This window comes from Sinocyclocheilus anshuiensis, unplaced genomic scaffold (assembly GCF_001515605.1).
Source record: "Sinocyclocheilus anshuiensis isolate Anshui unplaced genomic scaffold, SAMN03320099.WGS_v1.1 scaffold396, whole genome shotgun sequence".
NCBI lineage: Eukaryota > Metazoa > Chordata > Actinopteri > Cypriniformes > Cyprinidae > Sinocyclocheilus > Sinocyclocheilus anshuiensis.
Genome location: NW_015558623.1, coordinates 417,794 through 443,389, shown reverse-complemented (window position 1 = coordinate 443,389; position 25,596 = coordinate 417,794). Strand labels below are relative to the sequence as shown.

At 35.0% G+C, this 25,596-nt stretch overlaps 1 pseudogene; it reads right to left on the bottom strand.

Annotated features, from left to right (window-relative positions):
• LOC107680709 (receptor-type tyrosine-protein phosphatase gamma-like) overlaps window positions 1-25,596 on the bottom strand; it is a 100,873-nt pseudogene that overhangs the window by 1,586 nt on the left and 73,691 nt on the right.

The following is a 25,596-nucleotide window of genomic DNA, read 5'->3' as shown; positions in this document are numbered from 1 at the left end:
TGGGGGGTGAACAAAGGCCTCCTGTAACGAATCGATGCATTTTTGTAAGAAAAATATCCATATTCAAAAACATAATAATCACTTTAATGTAGCTTGCGCCAACAGTTGTACATGGAAGCAGCTCTGGGCTGATGACGTATGAGTTCAGCCTTGCGCATGCGCCGGTGAGTCTCGTGAAAACCAACATTTGTTTACAGGAGCAAAGGAAGCAAATTTTCCTTACTTTAGCAAAGCAAAACAAGTCTCCTCTTGGCTTATATCGAAATCCTCCAACATTCTTCTATACAAATCCTCGTTTTGTACTTCTAAATGGTGACCGTTGTTTTGTTTTGATCTCTCCCCTGCCTAGGATGCCTTGAGGGTGAGTAATTCATGGGCTAATTTTCATTTTTGGGTGAACTAAACCTTTAAAGTTAGGATAGGTGATTTCGGGAGAGGCTTAGCAACAGCAAGATAGTTTGAAAGCATAAGATCCTACCCTCCCTGCAAAACACTCTCCAAAGCCACGCCTCCTTCAAAACACATGAATGTGCATAGGCAGATCAGAGGCTAACCCCAGTGACACGATGAGAGACGGCATTGGTGAAGGGTTGAATGCAACACCATCAGATTACCTCATGTCTCATTCACCGGTGAGAAAACATTACAGTACAGAGCGCATAATATTACAATAATAACGCCTTCCATTCTGGCTCGGTCTGCAATAGCGTAATGGAATGCACTGATGACCTATCATGTCTGCGTGAACATGGTGTGAAGAGGTATGCAAATACACATGTTGACAGGAAGGTAAGACAGCCTATCGTAGCACTCGGGCCGGGGGATATGATTGGATGAACATTTTATGGTCCTGCCCCTTCCACAGACCATATAAATTCATATAAATACATTTAGACCACTTAACTTCGGGATGTAAAGAGGCTTTAAACCACCTACCCTGCCTTTAAGAGTAATGTTTGTGTTGTGACTGAGGTACCTGTGTGGCTTCTAGGATGAAGTCGTGGATGATGAGTTGCTCCTCATTAGATAAGCAGAGTCTGTCAGTATTAATGAGGGTGACAGTGAAGGCTACGCAGTTCATGGGCTCCTCTCTGCTGGGCCAGTACACAAATTCATCCTCAGTCTATAAAAAGAAGAGCAGGGCATAGCACATATCATATATCATATCTTATCATATATTATATCATATCATATATCATCCACTTATATAACGTTAACAGATTCAACTAATTAATAAATGTTGAGCATGTTTCCACATTTAATATTTATACATTTACAAGCAAATACAAATTATTTTTATAATAAATGTTAAACAAATTATGTAATATATTGTAAACCAGAAACGACCTATTTCCATATAATATGTCTTGAATAAAGGGTGCTCTTTATATATAAAAAAAAAAAAAAAAGTTAACTCGGTATTATATAACGTAATAATTCAATTGAACACTAAAGATAAGTGCCATGATAACCTGCTGGTATGAAATGTTTGAGAGTGCATTAACACAACCTGCTGAATATGTATAAAAAGAACATAAGTTATATAAGGCAGCATGAAAAACTCATGTTCATAAGTAGCTCTTCAACGCTGTACTCACAAGGCTGAGGTTGTCTGGCAACATCACAATAACTTGAGCATTATGATCCCAGATCATCCTCCAGAAGTCTGTGGTTGTGTGGGGCAGAGGATGCTGGGTAATGATGAACTCGTTGCTCCTGTAATAGCCCTGTGAGTGGATAAACATTGATTTCATTCTAAAAGAAAATCACAGCTTGTGTTGAGACAAGCAGATAAGGAGCTGTTTAAATTACACAAATAATTCATGTTTCATGCATTATTAAATGTGATCCAAAACAATGTATAATGTTCTTAGTGCTGTACCATAATGTAGGCGGCATTGATGTAGTCGGTTCCTTTTACTCCTGGGAGGGGAGCTAGTGCCACCCGAGCCCGTTCCGCTGAGGGGCAAAACATCAATGATAAACAACTCACTATAACCGTCACAGCAAACCAAACCTTGTACTGTATCATTCATTGAGTCAGTGTTTAAAAATGCTATCGTTTACCATTCTTCATCACCTTATGTTTTTTTAAAACTAATCTTCCAGAAGAAGTCAATTATACACTCAGCAATTAAAAAATGGCCAAATCCCTTTAATATTTCTGTTCTTTTTCCCATGGAAATAATTTGGTAACAATGGTTATTAGGATTTGCAGTGTTGTTGTTGCTAACAAAATTCAAAAATCAAAATTAAAATGAAAAAGAAAACTACATTAAAATAGTTGGTAATTAAAAAAAAAGATTACAAAAAAATTAGAAAAAAATAAAACTAAATTCAACTAACTGAATTAAATAAGTTAAGTACTAAAACCTTAAATTAAAACTGAAATAAAATAAAAGCTAATAAATATAATTTTATATAGGAAATATAAAAAAACATAAAATCATTCAAATTTAAACTAAAATTAGTCTGAAAATATAAAAATTATGGTTAATTCAAATTATTAATAAATACTATAACAGTAAATACATAATACAAAAATATCCCGTTATATAAGTTTTCTATATACACACACACACACACACACACACACACATATATATATATATATATATATATACATATACACACACATACATACAAATATAAATATATCATATGAAAAGTAGATCTAGAAATCAGTACAGTGCAGTAAATATACTGTAAAGCACACATACAAGTAGATATAGTAAAAAACTAAGATGTACATTTTTTTATACTATTAAAAAACAATTTTTTGCATTTTAACTATTATTTATTGTAAAAAAAAAAAAAAATGGTGCTACCACACTGTGCTACACTGTATACTAAGAATACAGCAAAATCCATATTGGCAATGAAGCTGGAGTGCTGATTTTGATATATGGGTTTAGGAGGTTTAGCGACTCACTTGGCAAGACCGACGAGGTTCGGTTCTTCTCTTTGTTGCAGTCTTTCTGGGCACTGAAACACTCAGTGAGGTGAGAATTGCATTGCGTCAACAACTGGAGGAACAATTACAAGAGCGTCCACAAGGAGGAGCAAGTTAGTTGTCTAACTGAGAAAATGAACATCTCAATACAATCGCATAGAGCCACAACTAAGTCCAGACCTTAAATTGTTTGTCCATGCGTGTTTGTCCTGTGGGGCTCGGGGTGAGAATGCTGTTGACATAACTATGGAGTTGCCAGACAGGCACCTCAGTGTCTTTGCCAAGCACAGCTTCCATTAATGCATCATGGATAAAGATAAACTGCTCCTGTAGGTCACACATATGTTGCATTAGGCATGTGATATCTCAACATTATATTTGCAAATAACAAAATATGGTTAAGTTCAGAATGGCATACTGCAATTCTACTCATACTATTTTTTCCAGTATGCAGTATGTAGAGTGCAAACAGTATGTAAATGTCCTATATGCTTATTATACCCAAATGACCTTCTACATTTGCCAAAATCCACAGAATACAATCAAAAAACACTGCATACTGTTTCCCACAATGCAGTGCACTTGAATTGATCTTGCATTTGACTGGATTGCCAAAAGTAAATACACAAAATGCAAAATAACTATTAACTGGATGCTATATATGCAACTGTGTTATTTTAATATTATTAGAATGATTAATACAATTAATAAATTAGAATTAAATTCTGAATGAATAGTATTATTACTTATTTTTAGTATTATAGTTTTTAATATTTTAAATGAGCTTTTATTTTTATATTTTCAGCGTTCATCTTTTTTTGATATCACTAGACGTAATTTATTATTTTTTCTCTTTTTTGTCAGTTTTTAATTTGTGTTTCAACTTCAATCACCCAAGGCAACATTTCTAGTTTCCATTTAATTTGTTTTTCATCTAATATTTACATTTAATTTCAGCATTATTTCAAATAAATCATTTATTTTGAATAGTTTTAGTTTAACAAAAATAACCCTTATATGTAACACGCAAAATAATGAGGTCATGTGACAAAATGTAGTGCACTACATTTGGAATTGTTTTTAATTGCATGCTACATAGTTCCACATACAAATTTAACAAATAGTATGTAGTATGTAGTAATCAGTACACTAATATTACCTTCAAAAAACAGCAAAGGTGAATGATTTGAGTGTGCGTTTTGAGTATATGGAAATATAGTGTAATAAATCAAACAGGTAATAACCTCAGTCTGGACCAAGTAGTTGCGCTGAGCTCGGATGTGCTTGAGGTATCCTAGGACGTTGACAGTGCCTTTGTCCTTTATCTGCTGCAGCATGCTGTCTATGACTATGTATGTGCCTGTTCTGCCCACTCCAGCACTGTGGGACACAGAGAAAGAGATGGTTTGATAAAAACAACATCTCATTTTGCTACAAAGCAGAGTCTAACACTTCCAACCATCCGGCTGAAAATGATGTAAGGGTGGGAAGCCTTGCACAGTTGGAAAGTACAACACGTTTCACACACTAGTGGGTGGAGTTTAGTTCCATAGCAGACAGTACCTGCAGTGAACTAGAACAGGGCCTGTGCCTGGCGTACGGGCCGCTGAAGATCGAGAGATGAATTTGAGGACTGGTAGTGTATACTCGGGTACGCCCATGTCTGGCCACTGTGTGTAATGGTACTGGATAACCAGCCGTTCATTATGCCTTCCCTTCTGACCCTGGGAGAGTCAAGCCAAAGGTCAAATTGCAGCATCTTCAATCAACTTCAATGCTCTGTAAACAGTTACAAATGCTCAAACGCACCTTTTTCAGATTGGTGTTGCGCATGATGAAATGGCGGAGTGTGTAGTAAGCATAAACATTAGTACTCTTCAGAGTCACCATTATGTTCCCATAAACCTCGCTGTTCTCTGATGGCCAATACTGATCACATTTCCTCTGTAAAAACAACAAAAGCATCTTCTGTTTTGCTTTTTAAAACATCAACATCTACATTAACAGGATAGTTCAACCAAATATGAAAATATACTCTCAGGGCATCCCAAGATGTAGATGCATTCGTTTCTCCATCAGAACAAATTTGGAGAAATTTAGCATTACACCATTTGCTCACCAGTGGATCCTCTGCAGTGAATGGGTGCCGTCAGGAGTTCAAACACTTGATGAAAACATCACAATAATCCACATGACTCCAGTCCATCAGTTAACATACTGTGAAATGTAAAACTGCTCGTTTGCAAGAAACAAATGCATCATTAAGACGTTTTAACTTTAAACTGTCGCTTCTGGCCAAAATATGAGTCTATAATCCATAATAGCACTTCCTCCAGTGAAAAAGTCAATCCCCTGTTGTGCATTCGCATCAAAATCCACCAACATAATTGTTTAGTACTGTTTTTGGACTGTTTTCACTTTTAAACAATGCTTAATCTGTGCGTATTTCTCTACTGATTCAAACGATCGTTCACTAGTGAAAGCATTATGCATAGATGACTCTTATTTTAGCGGAAGGTAATGGTTTGAAGTTAAAAACCACATAGAAGTGTCCTACGGATTACTTGTGGATTATTATGATGGTTTTATCAGCTGTTTGGACTCTCATTCTGATGGCACCCATTCACTGTAGAGGATCAATTGGTGAGCAAGTGATGTAATGCTAAATTTCTTAAACTCATCTACATCTTGGATGGCCTGAGGGTGAGTAAATTTTCAGCAATTTTGATTTTTGGGTGAACCGTTCCTTCAAATTCTCTGCCGTAACTCTCAAATCGTTTTTATGCTAATGCGTATTAAATAAACTTTGTGGAAGCATGGTCTGTTTTAAAAAATGAAACGGTTATTCATCACTTACCCTGCCTTTCTCCACCAAGTTGGTGATCATGACAATCACAGTGGTGTTCTGTTCCCAGATCATTCTCCAAAAGTCCTCAAATGTGGACTTCAGAGGGCCCTGAGCTGCTATATAATCCCTGTGTCTTTTATAACCCTGAGAGGGAGAATATTTAATTATAAAACAAACATTAAAGCAACAAGCATGCACTTAGTAATAAAATACCTACGTCTACATAGTTGGCATTGATGTAATCACTGTGCTTGGAGTCTTTCCCAGACAGTTGCTGCAACTTCACTCTGCTGTGGTCATCTGGGAATTAAAAAGCAATAAATTATGTATCATTTGAATCAGAATTTGAGATATTAAATGGATGTTAATATCTTTTATCTTCATCTTGCATTGCACACTGCTAGCACTTCATCACAGATGAATTCACAGTATGATTAAGAAGGTAAATGTTCATGTTTGCCACATAATAATCAACTCACAGGCAACAATGTTGATGTATCTGTTTTTGTGCTTGTTGTCTGGTTGATTTGAATGTTCTGCTGTAATCTTCATTTCAGATGTGCAGTGTTGAACCTCCTGCAGGGAAGGTGTGATTTCAAATTATTACTTGCAGTTATTATAATTCACAGACTACACTATGTCCAAAATCGCATACTACTATGCTACTCATCCTATTTCTGCAATTTAGAGCATGTATATGTGCACAATATGCATGATTTCTGTGAGTATGGAATACACAGATGTAAAGTGTAGTAAACAACACACCAATTCACCATTTTCACCATCTATTTCCCATGTGACAAACTGTTAACAGTATCAGCAATTAAAAAAAAACACGATTCAATGTTTAATTCGACTGTCTACAGGTTTTACACCAACTTGGATTAAAAATAAAAAATCCCTCTAATATGATAACTAGATTTTGCATGGGTTATATGTGAGGTTGTGACAGTTGTAACTTTTTTTCTTTTCTTTTTTTTTTAAACAGATTAATATTTAGATTAATCTGAATGCAGTCCTGTTAAACTGGTTTGTTGAAATTTTGTTGACCATATTATTGGTAAATTATTTAAGACTCATTTACAAAATAATTAGTTAATTATTCCAGTAATTAGTCACACTTTGATTAGAATTTACATAAACTGCCCCATTTGTCCAAATCATTTAATTATTGTCACATCAATGCAATTTTAAATACATTTTATACGCAAGCATAATAATTAGCTCCCCAGTGAGCCGTAAGTGAGTGACAGATATTCTATATCTGTAAAACAAAGCACCTCTGTAACGAATTGATACCTCCTGCATCTCAGATACTGGTAATTGTCAAAGTTTTTAAGTAAATCTTCTTTAAGAGATGCAGGTCTTGCTTTTGGATGTGTCCATATTGGATTCTGATCTTGTAAATGTTTGCTGTGGGCATGAAGCAGACTCAAGCTTCCCTGCATTCCTGCATAGATTCCTCCAGCGAGAGGAGTGATTTTAATGAGGCGCTCCTCTTTAATTAGTCCTTTTGCCATAGCCATCTGTGCCTCTGTGCTACTGGGAGCACGTACAGAGCACATACACACACATTCTCACACGCTCCAACTACAAAGACCATACTCACATCGAACTCCTGAGAAAAGCCATGTTGGTTGTTGGAGTACTGCTCCATGATGTGTTTGATGAACTGCCTGACTGAAACAGCCTCCAGGTCATCTGAAACACAAACCATACATGCATCACACTACAACTGACAATTTAAAGCCAGACATTTTGATATAAATTGATGATAAATGCATTAAAAACACCCGAAATATTATTATTATTATTTCCACATATTTAGGGACATGGGTTTATAATTAAAAGATTATAAACTTAGTATTAAAATATAATATGAAATAAAAATAAAATTATTAAAATGGTCTCATATTTAGAAATAGGGCTTTATATAAAAAAAAATATAGTAATAAATTATAATGTTACAGTGCCCTCCACTAATATTTGCAGCATTGGTAAATATGAGCAAAGGTGGCTGTAAAAATAAATCTGCATCGTTTATCTTTTTGATCTTTCATTTAAAAAATCCACAAAATTCTAAACTTTCATTGAAGTAAAACAATTGAAATTGGGGGGAAACTCACATTATGAAATAATTGTTTTTCTACAATGCATGTTGGCCACAATTATTGGCACCCCTAGAAATTCTTACGAGTAAAATATCTGCCATTCATATTTACATTTTTTTTTTTTAGCACAACAGGGTGACTAGGAGCATGAAATTGTCCAGCTATGACTTCCTGTTCCACAGGATAATAAATATGATATATAATTACCTTAATCATCCATCACAAGGAGTAGAACCAAAGAAGAACAAGAACAAGAGCTTGTTGAGCTTCACAAAATAGAAAGTGGCTGTAAGAAAATAGCTAAAGCATTGAAAATCCCCATTTCCACCATCAGGGCAATAATTAAGAAGTTCCAATCAACTAAAGATGCTACAAATCTGCCTGGAAGACGACGTGTCTATATCGTCCTAATGCACGGTGAGGAGGAGAGTTTGAGTGGCCAAAGACTCTCCAAGGATCACAGCTGGACAATTGCAGAGACTAACTGAGTCTTGAGGTCAGAAAGCCTAAAAAATTTATATATCAAACAGCCCCTACATCATCACATGTTGTTCGGGAGGGTTTCAAGAAAAATCATCCTCGCTCATCCAAAAACAAAATCCAGCATATTCAGTTGCCATACACAACTGGAACTTCAAATGGGACTGGCTTCTATAGTCAGACGAAGCTAAAAAAAAAAAGAGCCATCTTGTTCAGATACATGGCATCATGGATTTATCAAATACCAGCAGATAAAAAATCTAAACCTGACTGCCTCTGTTAGAAATCTTACAATGTAAGAAGGAATGGTCTCTGATCTCTTCTCCAAACTCTTCAGGCATTATAGGAGAAAACTCAGAGCTGTTATCTTGGGAAAAGGACGTTGCAATAATTGGGTGCCAACGTGAACTAGAGAAAAAAAAAATGTTTATTTCATAATGAGATTTTTTTCTCCACTTTCCATTATTTTACTTCAATGATAGGTTAGAATTTTGTGAATTTTTTTAAAGAAAGATCAAAAGTATAAACAATGCAGATTTATTTTCACAGCCACCTTTGCTCATATTTACCAAGGGTGCCAATATTAGTGGAGGGCACTGTAAATTAAAATATTAATTATTTTTTTCTCTTATTTAGGGATAGATGTCTAAAATTAAAAAATCTAAACAGTATTAAATTATAAAATAAAATAAAAATATTATATATCTTTCTCATATTTGGGGACAGGGATTAATAATTAAAAATATAAACTTAGTATTACATTATAATGTTAAATTAAATTATTCCCCAATACAAATACATTATTATATTATGTAATTATTTTGAATAATGCATACTATGCTGCTCAATAGTTTTGTGAAAACCGTGATTCATGATATTCCCAGATATTATTTGATTTAATAGGATTCCCAGATATTTTGACAAACAGAAAATCAATAGAACAGCATTTACTTGTAACAATGTAGATCAATTTAATGCATCTTTGTTGAATAAAAGTATTCATTTACCTTAAAAAAAACTTACTGATCCCAAACTTGTATATTTTCATTAAATAGACCAAAATATATATTTACAGAATATTTAATAATATACCAAATCATCAGATGAATGCAATTAGCATACATTTTTAGTGACTGCATATGATAATGTATGCTGGTTTTTTTTCCATTAATTAGTCAAACTATTCATTAATTCAAGACTTTTTAAATTTAATGAATATTTGTCATTTCAAAATATCCACTTTCACTTTTAAGGAACAAACCCTTGTGGAAAATAAAAGCTTCTCTCCTTGTTCCAAATGACAAAAGACTTTGAACCAAAATCCATCCGCCCTACTTTTGTGGCCTGAGTGATGATATGTGGTCACATCTGTGTCATAGAAAGCTCATCAGTGATCTATCAAAGAAAGGGACTGGACTGATGGTCTATTGTCACGTAGAATGGCCTTATAAAGGTATGGTTCACTACAGCCTTGGGCAGCAAACAGCTGGGACCATATTTAAAAAAGACCAGAATCCCCTGGAGCATTTACTGCTTTGCCATTGTGAAGGATGCTCAAACACACATCAATCCATCCCCCACTCTGTATTCAGTGTCTATGCAATTAACAGAAAAGATTCTGTCTTATTAAATCACTGAGACATGCACAGACAGACGACTTCTTCAATTTAACAGGGCTTGTTGATGACTTCTCTATTACAGCAGAGACAGTAAACTATCACCTCAAACGGAGTTCTCATAAACATTAATGGCTAGTTTTACTTCTTTTGGCTTACAGTTATATAGACCTGTCAGTCAAGAGCTGCACTGAGTCATATGAGGAGGCAGAAGGAGAGGAAAGAAACTGAGAGAGAGAGGGCGAGAGAGAAAAAAGTGGCAATACTGACAGCAGTTCATGCAATTTTAGAAAATCACGCACTACCCCAAAGTGAGCAATCAGACTTTCCATTCGCCCGCTGACAAACAGTACCATACAGAACATAAAATATGCATCCACTCAACAACCGAGAAAACCGCAATATAGGAATGCTTATCATTAAAAGAGTCCAGCCAAAATGAAAATTCTGTCGCTATTTACACATCCTCATGCAGTTCAAAATCAATATGACTTTAATTTTGCAATGAAATACAAAAGAGATATTCTTCCCCACACAAACCTATCATCTGAGCTTGAAAGTCCTTATCCACAAGAGCATTGTGAACATTGAGCAAAGCACCATGGAGAAATGTACTCTGTATTAAAGTTTGGGGTCTGTAATTTTTTGAATGTTTTTGAAAGAAGCCTCTTATGCTTACCAAGGCTGTACTATAAGAAATATTGTGAAATGTTCTTACAAAAATGACTGTTTTCTATTTGAATATACTTTAAATGTAATTTATTTCTGTGATGCTTCAGCAGCCATTACTCCAGTCTTAAGTGCCACATGACCTTTATGCTGATTTGGTGATCAAGAAACAGTTGTGCCTTTTCATATTTTTGTTGAAAGCATGATCCTTTTTTTTTTTTTTAGGATTATTTGATGAATAGAAAAAAACAGCATTTATATGAAATTCAAAATTCTACATTAATATTTTGTAACATTATAAATTCTTTACTGTCACTTTTGTTCAATTTAATGTGTCCTTGCAAAATAAAATGATTTCTAACAAAAATAAAATGAATCTTACTAATCCCAAACTTTTGAACGGTAGTAAGGGTTTGGGTTTTAATATAATTTCATCCATTATTTTTTACTATATTAATGTATAAACAACATTCATTCATTCTGCTGTAATGCTTTCTTATATCTTATTGATCCATTTCAGATTCAAAATAGCCATGTCAAAACCTATCGAGCTGCTTTGCTCTCTAAATAGACAGCTGCCTCCCATTGTAGGATTACCTTTGCTGATAAAATCACAACTAAAGAACTCCTATGAAATTACATAAAATAAAAGCTCTTGCAGCACATTGTATTTTCATTTATGTTTGTTTAGCGACTCACCTGCTGTAGACAGGATGGGGAAACTGTCATTGTGGATCACTCTGGGGGAGTTCCTGTCTTCAATATACAAATGTGCAGTCTGGAAGAATCTCCTAAGAACAGAAACGGTCCCCCGGTTAGTTGAATGCAGGTTAATCAGGATGATTTTAGACAGCTCCTTAATTCTGAGGAAGCCTCCTGCTTGCTGAGATTTGTTGTTAAGTGATCTAACATCAGTGTCTAATTTACAAACCACTTTAAATGTCATGTACACTCTTGTTTGTGCTGTTTTGACCCGTGTTTCTGTTCAAGAAATAGCCTAGAATTTTAGCCTCAACTCTGATATCAGTCCATTACTACAAAAGAATGAGTATACCAAGCATACTGCCTAAATATACTGTACACATGTATGACATGATACATAATAAAAACCGAAAAACATAATAAAACTCAATCACACGAATTCTACACAAAATGGTTTTACTTTATTTACATTATTATTATTATTATTATTAAAGTATTTATTGTCACAAAATAGCAATAATAATAATAAAATATTTGAAAACAGAAAATGTGCAATATCTCTGCCCTTTTGACTTTTGGTTGATTTAAAAAATGTTTTAAGCAAAATTAATTTGAATTAATTAATTTGTCTATTTATGAATTATTATTTTTATTCAATTTAACTTATTAAAGTATTTATTTTCACAAAATAACTTAATTTTGTTAACATGAATTAGCTTAAAGGCCCGCTCACACCAAGGACGATAACTATAAAGATAACGATAAAGATATAGTTCTAGAAATCGTTCTCAATATTAAAGAATAGCACACCACACCACAACTACAACGATAAAGACAAAGAGAAACGATATCGTTGGAATCACTTTCAAAACGATTTTTCTCCAGCTGATGAACGATAAAAAATTGACAGCCAATCAGAATCCATCCTGCTGTAACGAGCTCGAGAATTTAAAGCGGCAGACGAGCGTGCGCTTAGAATAAACAGACGATATCGTTCGCTGGTGTGGACGCTAATATCGTTATCTTTATAGTTATCGTTCTTGGTGTGAACGGGGCTTAAATTCAATATTTGAAAAAAGAAAATGCGTACAATATACTTGTACATGGCTGTAAACACACTTCTGTTAATTGTACAAGTGTGTATGGTATCGGCTGATGCTGAAAATCACAAAATGGCTAAATATCGGATGAATGAATCAGCTCGGCAGACATATATCAGCTTATCATTATTAATATAAATCATGCATTAAATGATAAATGCATTTAACTAATTCTTTATATTGCGTTACACCCTGTCTTTAATAATTGGAAAATTTTAAACGGCAACAAATTAAGAATATAACAGCATGACAGTAATTACATTCAAGATCCTTAAAATAAAGTTAGGCAAACTCATAATGCATAATAAAGCCTATCACTGGCTCATTTTCATAATTACAATGCATTAGCTAATACAGACACCCACAAACGTCTAGTTCTCACTGTAGGTTTCATAAAATATACATGAACAGCAAAGTGATGATACCAAATATCCAGCCAAACTTTGCACACGCAACTCCTGCTGCTTTGGGATCAATCTTTTAAAAATCTATTTCCTTTTCAGTGCACAAAAACAGACCCCTCCCACTCCCTCATCAAAGACATACTTTCATGTAATTCCCATGAAGCATTTGTATAAGCATGCCCCTACCTGTACTTTATGCAGAGCAATGAGCAGATGCTACTCATCCTTGGGAGGTGAGATAAAAAGAAAGGAAAGAACTGTCTGAAGGTTCGTTGAGCTCCGATGAAGGAGGAGGGGGCTGGGGGATTGAGGAGAGAGGACAAGGGGGGACAGGAACCCTACACTAATGACCTTTTTATGATGGGGGATCTCTCGTGTGTTTAGAGACGTTAGACTAATGGTGTAGAAGGGTCCTTCAGTGAAGTTTTGGACCCTGCGATCTAATCCTTGAGAATGCACAACAGGCGAATGGTAAAAAGATAAATATAACCTCTTATCATACCCCATCTGCGTCTATGCATCAACTCTGAAATTGCTTGAACTCATAGGCGATCTCATGCGTACGTGTAGAAATGTACCGTGGAGATGAGTGGAGCATCTTTGGTCTTTAATGGGCATCTGTGAGTCTGAGCAGACTGAAAGCCTCTGAGCCATCCAAATGGAACCTTGCCTACATAAACCTCTCATTAGCCTATCGCCTTGGCAACATCATAACTTCATTTGAAGCAAATAATTGCATACTTTCTGGTAAACACCCTGCATGAACTCCAGCTATGAGAAAACGAGAATGGAATATCTTTTGAATGGCTTTTGTTCGCTCGGTGGCTTTGTTCTTGACGTTCTTGAAATTTGACAATGGTGATGTCTTGACGAAGACGAATGCCTTCACGTTCTCGGGGGAGCACTTGCATCTCGTCACTTGTCTTTCTTCCACTCACTTAACAGATTGATTACCGTGCAAACAGTCTTTCATTCACTTTAACTGTCACTGATCAACCTCTTATAAAGCCATCAAGTGATCAAATCAAACTGCTATTATCTTTTCCTTTCAAGATCCATGAATTGTCTGCTGACGTAATTGTTTTGCAATTGGAAACTTGCAGGCAAAAACTAAAAAATGTAGCGGTGCTTTATAAGGCCATGTAAAGCTGGTGTTGGTATTGTTAACTAAAACTAAAAGCTCTAAAAATTGTTTTAGATAACTGAAATATAAAATCTAATGGTATAAAATCTAAATAAAGTTCTAAATCCAAATTTGAGTGTAAGTACTAAAATGAATACCATTAAAGATTGAAATTAATCTCAAATAAAATATGAATATTAGATGAAAATTTTGAACTTAGACTTGAATGAAAATTAGAACAGTTGCCTTGGCAACTACCAGAAAAAAGCTTAATTGTAGTACTAAAATTACTAAATCTAAAACTATTAAAAACTGTTTTCAGTGATTGAAATAAAGCTGAAATAACAAATAAAATATGAATATTTGATGAAAAACTTCTTAAACCTTAAAAAAATGACCTGAAATTGGTTTAAGTTGAAGTACTAAAATTACTAGAACAAAAAATGGAATTTGAAATAAAATAAATGACATCAAAAAGAAAACTGAAAGTATATAAATAAATTACAAAAAAAAATTTGATATAAATATATACAAAAATAAAAGTGAAAATTCAAAATAGTAATACATATTATGATAATATGTAAATATTATAAAAAATAACACTGAAAATATTAGTGTAATAAAATACAAAAAATAACATTTTAAAATAATTTTATATAATTTCATACAAACATTTGAAATATAATAGCTTTCATTTTTATCTGTTAATGTAATGTTGCATTGCTGTTGTGTGTTCACATTTTAAATGATACACTCAAAGAGTCAGCTTCACAGATTGGAGCACAGCTGGGTCCCTCCACACAAGACTCATGGTCCCTAGGGGGCCCGCAACCTCTTAGCTCACATACAAACACAAGACTGAACAGGAGGATGGTGGTATTTGGCAGGAAGCTCCATAGGAGGATTTTAATTCAGTTTCCACAGGGCTGAGAGCGGTCCAGGAGAGGGCGGGCAGATGGGGCTGGGACTCTCCAGGGAGCTGAGCCAGGTTTATAAAGGCCAGTAAGATGGAGTAGAAAGAGGTAGATGAGGTGTGGATTCAGGGGTCAGAGCGACCTTACACTGTTTACAAACCAGCCACAACCATGACCAGACAGATCTACTTCACAAAACATGTTGTCATGAATATTAATTAGGTGATGCATTCGTCCACCAAAAAACCCAAAGCTCCAAAAATGAGGTGGATGAATGTGGAAGCTGTTACAAGATAAGGAAAGCAGATGAACAGAACTGATTTTAGATGCTATCTTCTCTCTTAAGATCGCGAGAAAGGCCCAAGATGACATAAGATCAATGTGCTGGTCAATAACCAATTCATCTCTGCCTTACAAACTGTGGTTTTTCAACAGTGTCTTACCTCCAGTAGACCAGGACAGCCAGCAGCATGATCAGACAGAGCAGCGTGAGGGCAGAGACCACCATCAGGGGGATGATCCACTCCATCCGGCTGGATGAAGACATGGGGTCTCGGGTGACAGTGGAGATGCTGTTCCTCTCTGCATGGTGGTCAAAGGAGACCACAGCAAGGTAACAAATACAAAAGGCAGAGTTTTAAACCATTTTATATTAGATGGACAAAGTCTATTCTGGTAAATGCTTGCAGTTGCATTCATACATATTCAGTAATTTATTCAAAAATTAATACATTTACAATAATCCATGTACAGTTTTTATTACATTACATAGAACTTTATATTCAGTTTCTGATTATTTATTTTATTATATTTTTATTTTTATATTATTTAATTTTGTTGTTATTATATATTTTATACTATTTAATAAAATGTTATTATATATTTTAAAACAGTTTTAATACATATTTATTTCATCATAATATTTACATCCATTACCATTCAAAAGTTTAGGGTTGGTAATTTTTTTTTTTTTTGAAAGATGTCTCACCAAGGCTGCATATTTGATCAAAACTACAAGAACAGTAATATTGTGAAATATTATTACAATTTAAAATAACTGTTTTCTATTTTAATATATTTTACAATGTAATTTATTCCTGTGATAGCAAAGCTGAATTTTCAACAGTCCTTAATCCAGTCTTTAATGTCACATGATCCTTCAGAAATCATTCTAATATTCTGATTTGGTGCTCAAGAAACATCTCTTATTATCAATGCCGAAAACAGTTGTGCTGCTTAATATTTTTGTGAAAATCGCAGTAGTTGTTTTAGAATTCTTTTTCAAATAAAGAATAGCATTGATTTGAAATAGATTTTTTTTGTAACAGTGTAAAACGGTCTACTGTCCATTTAATCAGTTGAATGCGTCCTTAATGAATAAAACTTAATTTCTTTCATAAAAATTCAAAAACATTTTTTTTACATTATGCATTTATTTATTTATTTTAAAATTTTGAACATTATGTATTAATACATTTTAACATTTTATATTTCACTAGTCAGTATATATGAATATATATTTTAATATAATTTAAGGTCATGTAAATTCTTTTTTTGGGCACAATTTGGCACAACTTATTAATTTTAATAGTACGGTTTATTTGTCCATTTTAGACTGCAAGTCTGTAGCTCACCTACCAGTGTGAATGTAGTACGGCCAGTGTGCCTTCTCCTCATTGGTGAGTTTGGTGGTCTCTGTCGAGCTGGAGGGAAGCTGCATGTCTGCAGTGTCATTATCCTCCAGCCATGTTGGATTTGATGAATCCTCACCAGAAGGCCTCTCTGTGGAACGAGGCACCTGCTCTTCCACAATTCTAGGGGCTAATGTGGAGTTCTCAGTGTTAACATCGGCCCTCTCCCGACCCGGCTCCCTGTGTTTTGAAGTTGGGACAGGGGCAGGTGGTTTTCGTGGCACCGTCTTGTCCTGCTTTTTGTCCTTGACTGTCACATCTTTCCCCTTTTTTTTCTTCTCCTCTTCTCCCTGTTCCTCTTCCTCCTCCTCCTCTTCTTCTTCCTCTTTCTTCTCTCTTTCACGGTCATCTTCCTGTTTGTTATTTGCTTCAGTGCTGTCCTCAGAGGTCAGGATGTTGCTGTCAGATGGGGTGCTTTCGGCAGTGGGAGTGGCTGGATGTTGAGTGGGTGTGGGGCCTGAGTTTGTAGAGTGGGTTGGCCAAAACGACCCTGGCAGGGAAGAAATCACACTGCCACTGAAACCCAGTCCTGCCAACAGAGTGCTGGTCACCACAGATGCTACAGTGGCTTGTCCTCCACTGGATGGAGGCCCCATTCCCGTTGCCATGGAGACGAAGGAAAACGGGAGGCCGGCGGACGTCCAGGTAGAGGAGCCTGAGCTTATAGGGGCCATGTCTGCCGAAGAGGCGGGGGAAACTGTGGGCTAGAATGGGGTGGAAAAAGAAAAGCAATACTCTAACATGCGCAAACAAACCAATAAACTGGCTTAAGTTCGATAACTATAAAGATAACTATACTAGCGTCCACACCAACACACAATAACGTTCTGATATTATAAGCATGCACTGCAGCTCTGTCGTCTGCCGCTTTAAAATGCTCAAGCTCTTTAAAGCTGGATGGATTCTGATAGGCGGCTTTCAATGTTTTATGGTTCATCAGCTGGAAAAACTAGTTGTGAAAGTGATTCCAATTATCTTGTTTCTCTGTGACGTTATCATTATAGCTGTGAACTCTGCAATTAAATTTTAGAAGGATTTTTAAAACTATACCTTTATCGTTATTGTTATAGTTATAATCCTTGGTGTGAATAGGCCTTATTAAAAAAAACAAACCAGTTACCCACCATTCCAGTTTTCACAATCCTTGTGCCCTCAAATATCCTTGTGGTGTTTGCTTGAAGAATAAATCACACAGCATGACAATCAGTTCTAATGAAGGACTTGAATAGCAGCAATTGATCATGCTGAATTTTTACGAACAGAAAGCCGCTTAAACTCAGACAAACCTTTGAATAAAAGTGTTTGGCTGAAGTCACTGCGCTGGTCTCTCTGACATACAGCTTGCACTCTGAACAGATACAAGACATCTGGAGACACGAGTGTGATGACTGCCCTCTGCAGGAGACATACGACACACCATACATTTTAATAACAGTACAACACATAGATGGCAGGAATAGAAACTGGATACCTTCAGAATAACTCATACTACCTTTGCAGTAATGTACACTATGCACATTTTCAGCATGCAAGGAATACCCATATAAACCCTCAATTGTTTGAAAGAAAATAATAAATTTTTGTTCAATAAGGATGCATTAAATTGATCAAAATGAACAGTAAAGTCATTTATGTTACAAAAATGTAATGTAATTTCGAACTTTCTATTCATCAAAGAACCTTGAAAACAATGCATCATGATTTCTACAAAAATATTAAGCAGCACAACTGTTTTCAACACTGATAATAATAAGAAGTGAGTGCCAAATTAGCATATTAGAATGATTTCTAAAAAATCATGTGACACTCAAGACTCGGGTAATGAATGCAAAATTACATTTTAATTACATTTACATTCAAATAGAAAACGGCTATTTTAAATTGTAATAATTTTCACAATATTACTGTTTTTCCTCTAATTTTGATCAAATAAATTCAGCCTTGGTGAGCATAAGAGACTTCATACAAAAACATTAAATAATCTTATCAACCCCAAACTTCTGAATGGTACTAGTGTACATTTGACAACGTGCACTATACAACAGTATAGAACAAAATAACCATTGTTTTATAATGGAGAGCAATGGCTGTACATTTTTGAAACATTTGTCATTGCAATTGCATGTTTGAGAGCATTTCATTAGACAAAAAATTTGTACTAAACCTTGAGCAAGAGATGACAGCATTAATATTTTAGTTCATTTTCCAGGAAGAGATTGGAAATTTTCAATGCGGATATATATCTGCTAAAAGTTTTTGGTGTACAGATGGCCTCAAAACTAAAAGACACCACAAAACTCCAATTTTGATTTCAAGCTGTCTTCAGTTCACCAAAATTAAGTCTAATCTACTGATTGGGAATGTTAGACACAGTCAGAGTGTCCCTTCAACAGCTACACAACAAATTAAAAAACCTCATTACACAACACAGAGTGAGCGGATGTAAATCTGACAAGATCTTATTTTCCAAAACCGAAATGTCAAAGCAAATTTGACATCTGCCATTATTATTTGTATAAAATGACACTTATTTATTGCAATGTTCTGCTCCAACTTTCAGCGATCCTCAGTGTCCCAGAAATAGATAGATATTCATTTGAATTTCATATACCCAAAGTTGGTCTTGATTTGCTGGCACAACATTGTGACTGGGCTCAAAATCGAAATAAAAATGTAAATGTAGTGGCAAAAAAAAAGAGGGAGTCATGATGGAATGTAGAGTGAAAGAAAGTAATTGGACTTTAACCATGGCATTTATATCCCTCAACTAAATCCAAATCTAATTTGACCAAGGCTAAAAAAGACTGACAGCGCTCATCAGAAAAAGTTCCTTCAGCTGGCTGGAAACTGTCTTGTTGTTATGGATACTGTGTGTGTAAGGCCGCTCCAATAAGGTGACTGACAGACATGGGTGTAAGTCATTCATTAGACTTGAGGGAAGAAAGACAAAATGCTGTCCAAGTCCATCAAATCGATGAGAGCAGTCCATCCATCAGAATTATAAGGGAATGCTGGGATGCAGAAGAAAAGGTTCCCGCCACAGGTTTTGACATCATGCTTAAGTTGCTGTATCAAGGGTCAAATTTATATAGATTTTCAAATGTTCAAATTAAATGAATTAATATGCTCATAATGCCAATCGGGCCACCCTGCAGTCCTCACATCTGTCCCGTAAAACAGTGTCTGCTACAGTCTTTTTTATTCTCTTTCATTGTAGATAACTGCCAACAAGTCTGGGCACTAGAACACGTCTTGAGATCCTGGATTTGTAATAGCGGAGGTGTTCCATTACATCTTACACTCCTATCTAGCTCAAGAGTCTTCAGCAGGGGGTCTGTGACACCCTAACACCATGTCCTAACTACACGCGGCGCAATGCTGCGACACACCATAAAAGGTATCGTTTCCATGTTAATCAGAGTTTTTGTCCTAACCAGCCACGACGGCGACACGCAAAGTTCCTATTTTAGAAACGGTTTCTATTTCTGTGACGATGACAATGATCATCTCAGGTACTGATTATGTGCTTTATTTAATGTTAAAAGTGTCTGACATGAGTTTGAATATCATTTTGCGTGACCTTTATAGCCATATTGAAAGCAACAACCGATAGTTTACCTCAGATTTCGAAAATAAATTAAAGCAATTCTTGTCACGTCGTGTTTGGTGTAAGGGGTCCATAGTGGTACTGCAACTTTTTTTTTTTTTTTTTTTTTGGGAAGCCAATGCAAAAATCCATGAAACAAACTTAATTTCAAGTAAAGCTAAATAACTCATTGTTAATCTGACATTAAAATTAAAATGACATATTTTAATATACTTTAAATGTATCAGCATATTAGTAATAATAAATTATATACACTACCGAAAAAGTTTAGGCCCGGTTAGATTTTTTTTGAATGTTTCTTATGCTCACCAAGGTTGCATTTATTTGTTCAAAAAACAGTAAAAAACAAATGTCGTTAAATATTGTTTAAAATCATTTAAACATTACTTTAAAATAACAGTTTTCTATTCTAACATATTTAAAATGTAATTTATTGCTTTGATGGCAAAGCTGAATTTTCAGCAGACATTACTCCAGTTTTCAGTGTCACATGGTCCTTCAGAAATCATTTTAATATGCGGATTTGTTCCTCAAGAAACATTTTTACTTATTATCAATGTTGTAAACAGTTGTGCTGCTTAATTTTTTTGTGGAAACCATGATACATTATTTTTTTCAGGATTCTTTTAATGAATAGAAAATTATAAAGAACAGCATTTATTTAAAATATATATTTTTTGTAACATTATAAATATCTTTACTCTCACTTTTGATCAGTGTCCTTGCTAAATAAAATAATTAACTTCTTAAAAAATATCTTAACTGACCCCGAACGAACGGTAGAATATAATACATTAATATGAACAATTAACGCTCAGTTTTTTTTTTTACAATATTTAACTGAGACTCATCTCTATTAACCAAAGGATGAAAAACGTCTAACAGTGCTTACGCCACTTCAGTTCACTTCAGTCTAATGTTCCCTCCTCACAGTGATTGAATAAATGGTTAAGCTAAAACCAGGCCTAAAATAATTATGACTGAGGGAATGAGGTTTGCGGTGGTTGACACTGTGAATGTGCTCTTCTGAAATGATCAGACTGCTTTGCCTTTCATTGTCGGGAGCCTTACCGTACTGTGTTCGCTGCTCTGCGTGAAGGTCTTCTCAAAAGGCATTTCATCCTTTACCCAGCTGTAGGAGACAAGGAAGCCCACTATAGGTGGGTGGTAGATGGCTGACGGTCTGTCCCAGGTCAACACAAGTGCAGTTCTGTTCAGAAGGTGGACCTTCATGTTGTCAGGGATGCTGCTGCAGACTGGATGGAGAAAGGAGAAGCAGAGCGATGAGATGAGATGAGACTGATAAAAACAAGGAGGAAGAAGGTACAGTTGTTCTCATTTGATTAGGGATCTGTGACTGGAGATAAATGGGTGGAATTATGGCTCTTCTGCAGTGGGAGCGGAGCCAGATCTCAGCCACACAGGTCCACGACTGCAGCCTCCAGGTGAAGCTAAATCTTTTATTGCTGTCTGACTCACCAAAGAGTTTGCACTAGAAACTGCTTCAAAGTGGAAAATAATACACGAGTTCATCTCAATCTGCCTCCAGGCTTTCAAACAGCCTTGCAGTGAGCGAACGCATGCGTGGCTGTGGCTGCGTGCACTACTGTGGACACAGCAGGAAGCCTGAGTGTGTGTGTGTGTGTGTGTGTGTGTGTGTGTAATACTCAGTGGTGGAAAAATACACCAATCATGCACATCAGTTAAAATGCAGATACAACGATGAAAAATGAATGCAGTAAAAAACACACTAGCATTTAAAAGTTTGGGGCCGGAAAGATTTTTACAAATGTTTTTGAAAGAAGTCTCTTGTGCTCACAAAGGCTACATTTATTTGATCAAAAATACAGTTAAAACAGTAACATTGTGAAATATCATTACATTTTAAAAATGTATTCATGTGATGGAAAAGCTGAATTTTTAGCAGCCTTCAGTGATACATGACCCTTCCGAAATCATTCTCATCTGATTTGTTGCTCAATAAATATTTATTCTTATTATTATCAATATTTATTCTTATTATTATCGGGAACAACCGGAAACAGTGCAGTTTAATATTTTTGTGGAAAACTGGTAAATTTTTTTCAGGGTTCTTTGATGAAGAGAAAGTAAAAAAAAAAAAAACATTTATCTAAAATAGAAATCTTTTGTAACAAACGTTTTTACTGTCACTTTTGACCAATTTAATGCATCCTTGCGGAATATTTTTTTTAAAGTAACGTTTAAATGGTAGTGTAAGAGTCCTGCTTTTACATATCACACTTGAGCATTTATTCAAGTAGATATGATATAAAAAATGATTTAATTACACTATTTTCAGATCAATTAAATCACAATTAAATGCATATATCAATATTTACTAAGAAAAGCCCTCCTTACCCATTCCACGTTACATAACTTAAAATATAAAAATCCTTATAACATAATTTATGTAAGGTAAAGCAGGTATGATTAAATGTATAAACGTACTATTTTAATTAAATGCAATTAATGTTAAATTGATAGCCCTAGAACTGATATTTAAGGTCTATGCTATTTTTTACAATTCCACTGCAAAATAACAGATAAGATAAACTAATAAAACTAATAATAATAATACTACATATAAAATACATAATAATAAATAAAATAAAAATATAAATAGTAATTAGGTAAATATAATTTGCTAATGTTGGTTAGTGGTAGTACTATTGATCTAATTCGTGTTTTTGAGTGTAGGGAGAAGCAAAGGTATCAGAGGAGGACCATTAGGAGTCTTATCACACACAAATAAAACACATCTCTTCATGTTGTTTCAATGGCTATTGTTTTCAACTTCCTTGTTACAGTGACCTCATTGTTGGTGCTTTTTTGATGTCACAGACATTACAAACATAGTTTTGCAGCAAAAAATAATCCTTATCAAATGTGCCCTGATCAGGCTTTCTAGCAGGTTTTTTTTTAGCTATTCAACCCCTCCGAATGTCACACTGCTCTGTGATGTGACAATCACGATTCACGGCCAATCAGAATATATTGTTGCATGTCAGATCTGAACCAGCGGCACCCACATAAGCAGCTCAAGATTACCTGGAGTACATGCATTAATCAAACTCATGCTTTTCCTATTAAATTAATACCTTTTTAAACTGAGTAAAAAAAAAAAAAAAAGAGTTGTTTTTAATAATGACTACAGAACCGCTGAAAAGTCAAACAGAAATAATTGCACAATTGACGTCACTTATCACACAAATCATTCGGTGGGACGTGTTCTTGTCAAGCTGGGCGGACTGCATAAGTGACGCTTGATAAGGTCATTATGCCGAAAGCCTCTACTCTTAATGTGTACAGGGCTCCAGACAAAAAAATAGAGTAAGGAGCCATTGGCTCCAATATAGTGGTTGACCGATATTGTTTTTTTGACAGCCGATGCCGATATCTTGGAAAGCAGGGTGGCCGATGGCCGATATAAAGCTGATATAATTGTATTTATTTTCATTAATATTTAAGAAACTTGAAATGGAATCATTTTTAAAATGCATTAAAAAATTAATTTGTAAAATAAACATACTTATACTTTAGATGACAAAGTATTTTCCACAAATAAATAAATATTTAATAAAAATATAATTAAAAAGGAAGTAAACTGTATCAACAGAGCACTCAGTATTCTGGGAAGTTTGTGTGCATTGGGAATCATATTTTTTCAAATAAAGCCAAGGTAACACTCATTTTACATACAGCACACAGTGAAAATGACATGAATATGACAGTGGGCAAATGGCATAAAGCGCAGCATAATTTGAAATCACGAATTTAATGTTTAAAGTATTCAAATTGCACGGACCGAAAGTCAGGTAGAGAACACGCGATCATGCAGGTCAGTTTTGATTATTAGACAGACTTTTATCCGTATTAGACAGAACTGTTAACGACGACGGTGAACAAGAGGGAGAATGTGAGCACTGTGTGTTGCTCAGGTGCCATCAAAATAAAAGTCCCGCCTCGAACGCATCGGCCAAACAGAAAAACTTATCGGCCAATGCCGATATTTGAAAAATGCCAAATATCGGCCGTGGCGATATATCGGTCGACCACTACTCCTATAAGAAAAAAAACGTAGGCGCCAAATTATTTTTTAGGTGCCACAGAATAAACGTGTTTTATTTATTTTATTATTATTATTATTATTATTATTATTACACTTTAACATTTCAGTCATACTGTCATGTGTTTATGTCTAATCTTTTCTTGACTTTATCAGCATTTTAATCCATCTTGTAGATGACCTGGGAACTAAGGTTCACTTAAAGTGGGAACTAAATGTTTTTTCCAACTATTGAAATATACAGTCACAAAGAATTGTTCATTACACAGAATCTGTACCAATATCGTGGACCATAAGCATTACTTGGCCACTGAGTGTAGTTTGGGCTCCTCCTCAATGCATCCTGTAAATGTTGTCAAACACTCTTAAAAATAAAAGGTTCCTCAAGATGCCATGTCGTTTTGTCTAAATGCTTTCATAAAGAACCTTTAACATCTGAAGAACCTTTCACGATGCCATAGAAGAACCTTTTATGTCTAAATGGTTTCATAATGAACCTTCAACATCTGAAGAATCTTTACATTTCACAAAAGGTTCTTTGTGGCGAAAGAAGGTTCTTCAGATTATAAAAAGTTGAGAAAGAGATGGTTCTTTAAAGAACCTTTGACGGAATGGTTCTGTAAAGAACCTTTTAAGCACCTTTATTTTTAAGTGTATGTCTTTCACACTTTCAGTCTGTTTTTCTTAGTAAAAATATTAATATGCAATAGCGTATTTACTATCCTCTTTATAGTTCTTCTTCTAGCTGACTGATGAGTTTAGGGACACCGAATGGTTATTCTGAGGTAAATGTAGCCTATATTACGTTGCAATGTTTACAAGCTTTACACGTTTTCCGCAGTTTGAAACACTGAATGAGCTTTTACATGAGACACTTCAGTAAGTTGTACTGTAGGCTCTCTTATAAAATAGCCTACCTTTAAAATTCGTGTTTATTACGTACTATAGTAGTAAAGAGAAAGATTAAATGGGTTCACTTGCCGCTTGAACTGAGGCGCTAAAGCGATCGCACCTGCTGCATTAAAGAGCGCCAAAAACAAAACTGTATTTATTGTTTGAATTTCGTTATGAATTTGGAATCATTTTAAAGCTGATACTTTGTTTATTAAAAAGTAACAAAGCACAAAGCTTTTTGCGATTACTGGACGGCAAGTGCGCTTCAAATAATATGAAGTTAACGCATTAACAGATCACAGCATATAGACTAAGAAGAAGCCATATTAGTAATGATTATAAATGAGAATTGTTAACGATATTTCCAATATCCACACAGCTGACAGCTTTCCCTGTT